Source organism: Pagrus major, chromosome 17 (assembly GCF_040436345.1).
Source record: "Pagrus major chromosome 17, Pma_NU_1.0".
NCBI lineage: Eukaryota > Metazoa > Chordata > Actinopteri > Spariformes > Sparidae > Pagrus > Pagrus major.
In genome coordinates, this window is record NC_133231.1 from 30,332,705 (window position 1) to 30,345,375 (window position 12,671).

Here is a 12,671-nt window from a genome sequence, read left to right on the forward strand (position 1 = left end):
CCGCCGCAGCAATTTGCTGTCTGGGTGGCACAAAGGGGAGGTCAGAGGTCAAATAAGTGCAGTGAGAAGGAGCTGCTTTCTCATGGTAATGCCGTCACAAACAAGTCTGCATCATTCCAGGAGAGCTGTTAGAGGAGAGCGAGACGCACCGGATGGAGGCATTTTATGAATATGACTCTAAATATAATGACTGACACCTTCGAGGGAATCCATGAAGACTCACAGGAAGTGTTAGACAGCGTTTAGTTGGCGGCAAACAACTGTGGATCGCAGTGAGTCCTTCAGTTTCAGCAGCTTTTGGTGCGGATATTCAGAATAAATCAGATTTATGAGCCAACAATGATTCAACCTTATAAGCTGATCTATTAGTTTATTTTAAAGTTTGATTCCTTCTTTTAATGAACAACCAGAGCAAACGGCCATAAAAAGGACAAAATCCCGCCACGGTGCTTCACGGGGTCAACGTGGACTTTTCAACATCTGTTAACGTCTGTTTCTCGAGCTTGAAGCAGAATGTCACTGTTGTTAATATCAGTGCTACAACTGGTGCAGCTGTCAGGGTCCTGCAGGTCGTGGTGAGACGGTGAGCAGCAGAGCTTAATTTAACTTTGGCTACTCACGTTTGAATGACAGACAGCACGCAGAGTACAGTGCAAGGTCTTTTTTTCATTCTACTTCATTTGATCACAACATTGTCTGATAACTTTTAGACATGAGTCATATAAAGCTCCACGGTGAGGTTCCAGAAATGAAAATCCATATCCTGAAACAAGATGTTGATTTTTTCGCGATGATGCTGTGAGATTGTGAAGCCACAAGTCTGTATATCAACGTTGTTTTATTAATAAAAACAACTTCATCATGATGTCATGGAGAGATACTACACTACCCACAATCCCACAGTGTAACAGCAGCACCATGTTACCATGGAAATCTTTACCGCAACCTGCAAAAGTTTCTGCTACTAAGACCGGATCATTACGTTCACCACAGAGTGCCCATGACTTCTGTTTCTGAAGTGTCCACGCATTCGCAATGGATTATGGGATGTTACACATGATGGTTACGATGTAGTTTTTAATTCGGGCGGGGGTGGGTGGAGACAGTTGAGAATCATGGTCCTGATCTTCATGGCTGCTGAGATTACAAATGTAGAAATCATTGTGGTCAAGTTTTCAAATTTACTTCCTGTGATTGATCAACAAGTGCTCACATGTGAATGTAAAGAGACGCACAAAGAAGCAACAAAGTCAAGTTTTTAACAACAGAAGATGGTGGCTCACACTCTCACACTGATCCACACATCCACCCTTTTGTAGCTGGCTGGCTGCCTCTCAGGAGGAGGCTGTGGGATCAGCCTGAGGCCCCTCCACATGCAGACAGCAAGCATTATGTCTGCAGGCTGCTTGTCGTGCTGTCAGGCTGGAGAGGCTGTTGAGATGGAGGAAAGACGGCACTCAGGTCGTCTGAGATGTCGACTGGATGGCTACCTGTTCTCCAAATACCTGAATACTCACTGTGACTGCAGCTGTGTTGACTTGGCGATATAGATACAGTGGGAACAGCCTCAGATTTTAAAAAAAGAAAAGAAAAGGAAGTCGAAACGGCAACAAACCAGTGCAAAACATCGTATCGTAGCATCGTAGTAAAGGAAACCACTGACGTGAGTTACAGCTCGTGACAAACAGACCTGAAGCAGATGATTTCTTGCAGCGTCTGAGCTTGAATTATATTGTGTAATACTGAAAGCCACCACCTTATCTGTGACATTGCCCCCTACTGGTTTGGAGGGCAAATTCCACAGGTGGGCAGTAACAAAGTACAAACACTTAATTTCTCTCCTTAAATATATTTTTCAGGTATCTGTACTGTACCTGAGTATCTCTGAGACTTTCCCTCTCTACATCTGAACACAAACACCTGAACTTTCTCCTCCTCACAGCTTCAAAACAGGCTCGTTACTTTAGTTTGATGCATTTGAGGTGAATTATGGATTATTGTTATTTGGCGTCATCGCACGCCGCCTTCCCAACATCACCAGACTGATGTCGACCTATCAGAGCACATCACGCACGGCAGACGCAGCGAGACGAAACAAAGACATAAGAAGACGTAAACAGACAGAGAGGGAGGCTGGAATGGGGAGAAAAGGCGTGTTAGTGTCTCGTATCTGCAGAGAGTTTCTTATTTTCTCACTTTGTTGCTGACCAGCTGATAGCTCGACTGACTGACAGCACAGATAATGACAGCAGAAGCTATAAGTGAGCGTGTCTGACAGGACGAGAGGTAAACTGAAGGATGAAGCATGCAAACGTCTTCCTCACTGAACTTTATACGCCAATAACACGCTTCTTTTTAAATTAATTGTTATGTTTTACAATATATTTAGCAATACTACTGCTAATAATAATAATAAGACAAAGAAGAAGAAGAAGAAGAAGAAGTTTACAGTGTGCTCCTTTAATATACGTATAGTACGTAATCTGAAGTTCAGGCCTTTTCAGTGATGTAATGTAACTAAGTACATTTACTCAAGTACTGTACAATCAAGTACAATTTTGAGGTACCAGTACTTTACTTGAGTATTTCCATTTTCTGGTACTCTCTACGTCCACTCCTCTACATTTTGGAGGTACTTTTTTACTCCACTACATTAATGTAATAACTGTAGTTACTAGTTATTTTTCAGATTACATGAGTCTTCCTTTAAATTACCTTTTTTTATTGACAATCAGATAAAAAAAAAACTGATTCCAATAATCAGTAAATGTTGAATATCAGATCTGAGTACATGCGTGTAAATATATGAATCAGTTACTTTTACTGGTACTTTTGATACTTAAGTACATTTAATATCAGATACTGGAAGACTTTTACTCAAGTAGTCTTTGTGTGACTTTCACTTTACCAAAGTAATATTTTAATATCTTTATCATTATATGGCCTGTATTCATTTAATGACAGGTCAACATGCATGGAAATAAAATCTTATTATTATTATTATTATTATCATCATCACATTTTAAGACCATGCACCAGAACATTTCCAGGTCTTGCAGAACTCTTGTGCCACGGATTCAAAATTCATATTATTCATATCTGGTGACTCATTTGAGCCTAATTGCAATTTAAAGCGTGAAGTAATCCAATAATAACCAGAAACACACATCCGTCATGCTGAAGCCCTCTGAGCTGCTGCTGCTGCTGCTGCTGCTGGAGGAGGAGAAGAAACCTGCAGCCTTTAAAACGACTGTTTTTTGTTAGGAGTCTGGTGTAGATCCACACGTGTGCTCAGTTAAAACGACACGGAAACGCTGAGTTTTACCTCCTGTCCGTGGACCAGTGACTGCTGCTCCTTCACAGGCCTGAACATGATTATCTGCAGCTCATCATTCATGCAGCAGCAGCTCGTTATATTTTATTATTTCAGATTTGTTGCCTAAAGCCTCCACAGGCCTGCTTAAATATATTTTTTGGACGTGGCACAAGGATCGGATTTATGTCGAGATGTCACAACCTAAATTTCAGTTTATAAATAAAAAATAAAAAAAATCGAAATCATCCACTAAACTTCATTTTTCGATACCAGTAATCATCAGAAAAGACTTTTTTTCTTTCTGTTTCATTTATTAAAACTAATTTCAGAACCAAACATCAAACTAAAGCAGCCAATATTAATATTAACGCTGCAGCTCGATGATATAACGGCGCTCGAGTTAAAGTTAAAGGCCTGTTTGGAAAAATTAGATTTTATCTTTTAAAATCATTTTAATGGCTACAATCCAGTCATTATATATGTTTAACATTATTGTAAGCTGAAGGCCAACTCGATGTTTCGATTTCAACTTAAATAAAAAGGAGCAGAAAGTTTAAGATTATTTTAATTAATAACTGAAATCTCTAATTTTCTGCACATATTCTGAAAAAAAAGCTTTTTGTGCTTTTATTTTCCAAAATGATTTTATGGCCTTTAAAACTTTTTTAACATTAAAAAATAAATAAGATTTTATACTAGATTATGTATTCTTTTGGTCTATGTTATACAAAATGAAAAAAAAAAACACGATGTAATCCTATAAATTATTATTAAAACTGTTTTATTCTTTAATATCATCACAGAGGAGCGACTTTAACCAGGCTTCATAATGATTTCACATGTAGAAAGAAGCGTCTTAAATCTCCCTGTATATCCTGATAATGTGGTTTAAATCATCCTGTATATTATATGTGATATATATATATATATAAGATCCTGATAAATGATGATGTTTAATAATAACCAGAGGAGCGGGCCTCGGTGCGTGGCGGTGCCCGGGCAGGAGCGCTCCTCTCCGGGCCCTCTGCTCCTCCACCGGGCCCCTCTCTCTCGCCCTGTCTGCTGAGGGGTGTCTAATCAGGGAAGACAAGCGGCTGACGGAATGACGATGCTTAATTGGCATGGAGTCGTGGGAACGCGTAAACAAACAGCTGCCATTTTCATTTTGCTTGTTTTCCCCCCATCGTCCCTCTTCCTCATGAATAAAGCCGCCGCGGACAAGTGGAACAGCAACCTGGCAGCTGCAGGGAGGCTGAACTGAAGGAACGAGGAGGAGGAGGAGGAGGTGGAGGAGGTGGTGGAGGAGGAGGAGGCCCTGGATTGGAGATTAGCCTCACTTTAATCCGCCCTCCACCTCCTCCAGTGATGGGAGGAGAAAGCACACAGACATATACCTTCTGAACAACAGAGAAAATGCTCTTCACATAAAAGGAGAACACATTTCCAAAGATAAGCTGCAGCATGTGATTATCCCTCTCTACATGCAGGAAGGGGAAAAGGAAGATCTCAGTATTAATCACAGGTTGTTTTTTTTTTTCCTGAGCTGCAAAATATAAAGAGAATCTGTGGGGATGCTCCTGGTTTTATCTCTCCTGGTGTCATTAATCCTTTTAATATTCCTGCAGTTTAACATCGGGCCTGAGGGGACACACACGAGTTGAGATTAAACTTCTTTTTTGTGTTGTTGCATTAAAAATTAAACTTTCACTTCAGCTTCAACACACAGGGAATTATAGATAAATATTATAAACATACGCGAGTCCACACATAAACAGAAAAAAGTCCAGCAGAGCAGCGATGAGGTCACCGAGGTTGAAAAACAGCACATATCTGCCAGAAAGGCTCAGTGCATTCCTGAAACAGCTGCTCACTGGATTATCATTGTTATTAATAGTGGGGACTATTTCCAGCGGCGGATTAATCCACATTTGATGAAGCTCAGAGGAGGAAGATGCATCAGGCTGCGACACAAACAAAACCTGTTGAATCAATTCAGCTTTGGTCTTTTTGTTGGTTTTTGTTGCATTTAAGACAAAAGGGATTTTAATATTCTGTATTTTTTAAATTTTCTTTCCTGAGTTGTTGTCCCAGAATGAACAGAATGACTTACTTAATAGATGTCGTCACATTGTACTGGTATGAAAATCAAGAGCTGCTTACGCCTTTTATCTGACTTTTATGAACTGGATTTTGAACAAACCCTCGAGTATATATTTAAAGGAACAGTTGCTCCAAAAATGTAATATTGAAGGAAAGTCAGGTGAAGTCTCGTAGTCCACAAAACATTTCTGGAGCTTCACAGTAAAACAGCGTTGCAGCATTCTGCGAAACACCTGAAGTAGCTGGAGACTGGTTTTTAAACGGGGGAAAAACAACCAGGAAATAAATAAAATATTCCAAAACTTAATAAAAACTTTGCCGAATTAACTGTTAGCACTTCCTGTTTGCAGTGAACCTGTGGATGTACAGACAACCATCACTGGGTCACGTTGATACTGAAGAAAACTTAAAAACATGATTTTTCTAAGGTAAGTGCTGCACATGTAAGGAGCGTCTTTTTTGAGGATTTCTAAGCGGATTTATGGAGTCATCATCTCCTCCGTCCATGCTGAGGAAAGTCAGGTGAAGTCTCGTAGTCCACAAAACATTTCTGGAGCTTCATAGTAAAACAGCGTTGCAGCATTCTGCGAAACAGCTCCAGAAAATGTCTTGTGGACTACGAAACTGAGGATGAGGAGATAATGACTAAAGTTAAATTTCTGGTGAACTGTTCCTTTAAGTTAAAATGCCTCATAAAGAACATTTTGAATTCCTCTCACATCTCCGTGTGTCAACTGTACATATGTGACACAACTCTGAAACAAGGCGTTCGACAGTTAGCATGAATCTCTGTTAGCCCTTCTTCCTCTTGATTACAATCTTATTAGCATTTAATTTTCAGCATTTTAATCCCTGCGTATGTTACATCAGACCTCCATATAGAGCTGAGCAGACTTTAAGATTAAGACCTGATTAAAAAATGAGAATTAATTAAATCTTTTGAAGTTTCACGTCTCCTCTCGTGGGCGAAGTAAAACATAAATGTAGAGAAAGCAGATGATCGTCTCCGTCGTGTGAGATCTGCTCTGACGGCGCTGGACAAACATGGAGGCAGAGCACGTGTTCACGGACCGTATTTACAGAGCGGATCAGCACAGCACTGAGATATTCAGAACTTTATCGGTTCAGACCGTAGCTCCAGTTCTTCCTCTGTGTCACTGCCAGCTGATGGAAAGAGACAATAAAGAGGTGAGAGGGTCGTCCAGTTTCAAAATGGTCACGACTAAATACTTTCATCATTTACTTAACTACAAGTAGCAACACCACAATGTAAAAAAATGCTCCATTACAATTAAAAGTCTTATTATAAAAGTATTTTCAGCAAAATGTACTCTTATATTAATATCATATCATTAACCAGTGTAACAAAAGTACAAGTTAAAGTACAAAGTAGCTATATTTATATGTATATATACACACTATATACTATCGTCTTCAGCTACTTTGATGCAGCATGTAATCTACAAAGTAACCAGTAACTAAAGTCAGCAAATAAATGTAGTGGAGTAAAAAAAGTACAAAATTTGCCTCCAAAATGTAGTGTAATAGAAGTATAAAGTAGCAGAAAATGGAAATACTCAAGTTAGTACATGTACATCAGATTTGATATACATGTACTTGAGTAAATGTACTTAGTTACATTCTATCACTGTTAATAACTGATACATTAATGTGTCAACGTGGAGCAAATAAGTGTATTTACTGTCCTGTAGGTGAAGAACAGTCTCTGATATGTTCAGTGTACAAATCTTAAAGTAGAGTACAGCAACTACAGCCTTCAGATAAATGTAATAGAGTAGAAGTAGAAGAGTGGAAAGTAGCATTAAACAAAAAATATTCACGTAAGGTACAAATACCCCTAAACTGTACATAAGTGAAGTCCTTAGTAACTGTAAATTTAGCTAATTCTTGCTAAAAACCCCAGAGAGCAAAGACTTTTACTTTTCGATTTTTCTTAGAGATATTATTAAAGATATTCTCTTCATTTTTTGGTAAAAACAGTCAACAAATCTCAAAACAACGTCCACTTAGTGGCTGTTTGTGTCACACGTGATGTTGTGTTGTGTTTTCCTGAACACTTGCAGGAGTTTGTCCTTGTTGGCTTACAAACTGTGATTGAAAGCTCGTTATTGAACGTGGAGAACGACAGCTGACAAAGGAAATCTCATCAGTCGGAGCTTTCTTTCTTATCACATGATCTTCCTCAGCAATGTTCAAATTTCCTCTTTTCTCTGTTGATTTTCCATCCTGAAAGTTTTTCCACCATTTTATTTGAATCATGTTTTATATATATTAATCAGCACCCTCAACTATTCTCACAAAAATGTAGCGCTGACAACATACTAATGTTTGCTAGCAACCAGATGGCATTGTTACTTTCCTTCGTTTCTTGGTGAAAACAGTCATTTCGTAGCTGCTCTGGAGCTTTTGATCGTGTTGCACAACCTTCCTCAGCAGATGGAGTTGCCTGTTGAAAATGTAAATATTCAGATTTCTATTTTATCTGAACACCTCGAGGCCTTTGCTTTTGTTCATGTCGGCTTAAAAACTTTGAAAGTTCATTGTTGAACGGCCCCTGACAAAAAGATCACAAGGTGCATCAGGAGCTTTCTGTCTGTTTTGTTTAGCAGTAAAGGCTTAAAATGAAAAAAATAAAGAAAGTATTGCTGCTCATAGCACTATTATTTGCTACAAACCCCACACTTCAATGCTTTAGTTGTGCTAGATATGTAAGTCATCATCATGAGACGCTACACCTGTCAGTGACGGTGCAAAATGATGATTGATTACGATCTGGATCCAGTTTCGTGATCACTACAGATTTAAGTATTGAGTGAACGAGGTAGTGATTTTGGACGTTAGATAGAGAACATTATAATTGTTGGTAGAAGCGCAGTTCTGTGTTTTGCTGTCCGCTGATTGTCCTTGGAGAAGCTTATTGGTGGACATGAGAAATGTGTTTGAAATGGAGCCCAATCAACGAGCGACCCCCCTCCTGCCTGTAGACAATGATAGGTGGGATGAGCGGGGAGGGGCAGCGGGCCGCGCTCTGCTCAGCTGGAAGGATTTAAGCATTCGAGCTACCTTTGATATTCTTTGAATGAAGGGGTGTATTTTTCCTTTTTTGTTTCCCAGAGTGCTATAATTGAGTTCGGCAGCAGCGAGGGGACACCTCTGCAGAGCCACCAATGACATCATTTGCAGAGTTGTGTTGTATTTTCTGCACATGAGACGACGTGGCGGTGGTGGAGGTGGTGGTGGTGGTGTTGGGAGGGAGTGGAGAAGAAAGCAATACGTCCACAATTGGGCCAATGAAGCATATCACGCGCATTCACTTTGCATTTGCCACTTCCTTCAAGACTTTTCTTTCTTTGATTTCTTTGAGGCACTGCGGCACTCCTCACATGCTAATAATAGACTTGTCCATCAACTGTCCCCACCCTCGGAGTTAATTGGCGCTGTGCAAAGGGAGCCAGCGTCGCTCTGAAGTCGGCCCGTCATTAGATCAGTGGATGCTGACCGTCCCCGGCTCGTATACACCCCTCTGATCTGCACGCTCTCCCCATCTTTTTCACCGCCCCACCTGCTCTCACAGCACGCCCCCCTCCTACAGAGCGGACCCTCCCTTTCACCGACCCGTTTCGTCTTCTCAGAAGGTCTTGAGAAGGCCGACCTGCCTCCTTTCACGTCTACGCCTCAGATGGCGCTGTGATCTCACTCCGACTAGATAGATCGAGACGGTCCTCGTGCTGCAACTGTGTTTTGCTTTGACCTCGATGCTAGCATACGGCGTCTGCTCACATCGTTTAAGGTTGTGTTAGATCTCTCAGTACTTTCACTGCAAAAGTCTCTTCTAGTGTTCTTAAAAGCCTTATTCTCTTAAGATAAGTAAAAACCTCTGTCAGTGCAGTGAGATGTCAGTTTCTCATAAAAATCAACTTGTTGCTTCTCTAAAGAAATCTTGACTCAGTTAATTTAGAAATTGGGATGCACGATAATATTGGCACATCATCCGTATCGTACGATAAAGATTTTAAAATGAACTTTTCTACTCATGAAACAGGCTGATAGGATGACGCTTTGATTATGCATACATGAAGCCAAGTGGTAACAAGGTATTTTTCTTACTTTGTCCATTGAATGTGCACATTTTGAAAAGCAATGTGTGTCTGCATCTTCCAGTGGGAGATCATAATTCAGTCCAATCACCAGGATAAAATGTTAGCAGCTAACGTCTCTGCAAACCACAAATATGTTCAAATTTGTTCTTCTCGTAGGCTACGCGTCATATCGACATGTCTCTTATATCATGTTCACAATACGTTTTATCGCCTGACTTTCTTCTGGTTTGAAACCACTAGATATTTTTAAAGGAGACCTTGGGACAATTTCCAGACATGTTTGTGGCAAGCAAAACTGTTTTTTTTAAACCAAACCACAATGTTTTTCTAACCCTAAACAAGTGGTTTTTGTGCCCAATCCCAACCACAGCAAAAGCACAGCAACATGATAAGAGAGAAATTGATACTAAAGAAATGTAAAGCTGCAACATGAAGAAAAGATTTTACTTTTTCATGTTACAGAAATGTATTTATTCTGGTGGTCAATCAGCAGGAATAATACTATATTAATTCTACTTACGGAGAGACAATATGATTCATGATATGTTGTCCATGCTAACAATAGTTTCAGTATACAGACGATCATCTAACGATAAATCACAATATTTGTCTAACCCATAAAAGACTAAATAAAGGAATTATGTATTTATTGACAGCTTTGTGGTGTCAGTTTCACAGAATTTGACATGAACTGAGTGTGCATAGGCTTATAAGCATAGTGACATCATTCCAGTTTAAAATAGTCAAAAACTGAGCTGTAAAAAAACAGAAAAGTTCTGGAGTTAAAATTATTTTCAATCTGTGTAAATTAAGTTTACACCATGAGGAGTTATAGGTAGTTATCTGCAATTAGGTGGAAAAAAAACAATTTAGTTTGTTTGCATCAGAAATCAGACAAAATGAGTTGGACAATTTCTGCTGAAGGGCAAAAGTCAAACACTTGGCACCCCTTTATGGCAGCAGATTGAAATGATCTCGCTTAAGAAGATGTTTTTAACCTGTTAAAAATCAACATGAACTACAGGACTCAATGATGAAAATCACTGGATGACATGCAGATTTGTTCCCCTTAGTCTCATCTTGATGGACCACAGGCCCACAACAGCATCGGTTCTCAAACAGGCCCGAAAACCTGAGAAAATAATGAAAAAAAGGCGATCGGAGAGAACGTCTCCCCTCTTCTCGGGTGATCGGGTTGCAACAGGAGCCGTGGCACAACAACACTGACTGCCAAGAGGCTTCTGGTTGGTGTGTGTGTGTGTGTGTGTGTGTGTGCGTGTGTGTGTGTGTACATGTGAGCCCTCGGTGCATGTAAACACATGTACCACATATGTGTGCCAGCAAGTGTTTCCCCCTGTTGTATTTTTTTGGTTTGTATTCTCGTTTCTGCGTTCATCTCCACAGAGGTTTGAGGTTTGACTGATGACCTTTAAAATTTGGTTATTTTGGATATTTTCACATGTGAATATTGAGAGAGGCAGTGTTGTAGAGAGGAAGGTGAGAGCTGGAGCAGATTCAGGCTGTAATCCTGCCAACCGAATCCCCCGCAAAAAAACAGGGATGTCATTTAATAAAGATTATGGTGCCCCGTGTGGGGTCTGAATTGTTTTCAGATTCTTTCACACACACACATTTTTTTTTATTGTCAACAATCCCACAAAAATACTAAAAACTAACAATAAATGCATCCAATACAAACAAGTATTGTGTGGGTGACATGTTCCTTCATCACCATGAACACACACACTGTACTTTATTTTAACACACACCGTCCATGCTGCTAAAAACACTCATGAGAGCACCAAATGTAGATTAATCCGCCGCTGAAACTAATCCCCAATAAGTGCATTATTTCCTTCTGTTTGAGTAATATTTGTTAAAAACTACAGTGAGCTGTTGTTGAAAATTATTTCACCTTTTAAAAAAATTACATTTATTAGTGTCGTCCAAAACATATTAACACGTATCGCTTCTAAATATTTGAAACAGTTGCATTTTCTGCAGTATTGATACACCGATACCAGCTGTGCTTTCTTGCTCTCCTCTCTGACGGCGAGTTGACACACACACACACACACACACACACACACACACACACACACACACCGTCCGCTGCAGTGCCCACATCACCAAAGTAAATTAACGTAGATGCTGTTGTGCTTAACACACAGAACACAAACCACATTATATTTATCTTTTTTTTTTTATCTAAATTTTAAACCATCAATGTTGTGTTAGTTTTTTACCTGTGGCGGTATTTTTCAAGGTATTTTCTCAAATTTACAAATTTCAGTATCGTGACAACAATAATTTTTTTATAAACATGACCAATTTTTAAAGACTTAAATCTTCAGTCGTATATAAAGGACAGACTAGTTGGTTTCAATTATAGCTGCAAACTTAAATTGAATGTTGTCCAAATTCAAATGTGGCCAAATGAAAATATCCAAGTTATAGAAGCTGCAACTTCTGCAACTAATGTCATGATTTTAATGAAAATGACAATTGTGATGCAAAAATTATCCTTCCCTGTAATCATGAATCATATTGCAATCGTAATACATCTTTCAAATAATAATAATCAGAATATGATTTGTTTTATGATGTCGTGCAGCGCTAATTTTGTGATTTTATTTCACATATTGATAACAACAGAAATGCATAATATCACCATGTTTATTTTTTTAATAGGTGTGAATCTGTACACTTGTATTTAAGGCTACATGATCTGCAGAATTACTTATTTACTTCCTTTTTTAACGTTATTTATTCTAGTGGAAATGTATTTATTTATTTATTGTTTCTAGTGTTTTGTCTTGTTTTTTTTGTTTTTTTACACATAATTTTCTCAAGTTAAGTACTTTTATCATGTTTGTCTTGTGTCAGTGTTGTTGTAAAATGTGAGTCAAGATCGATGCCTGTCCTTTAAACCAAATCTCCCGACGGGTACAAATTAAGTAACCTGAACCTGAACGTGAATGTGTTCACTCACTTGCTGTTTTGACAGACTCTCATTCAGTGTGACGGGTTTAAAACGATTAAGTCCTGGAGAAGAAATTAGCAAAATGTCCGTGCCTTATACGCCCCTGTGCTGAACATAGAAACCAGAAAATATACGTGCAGAACAACAATTA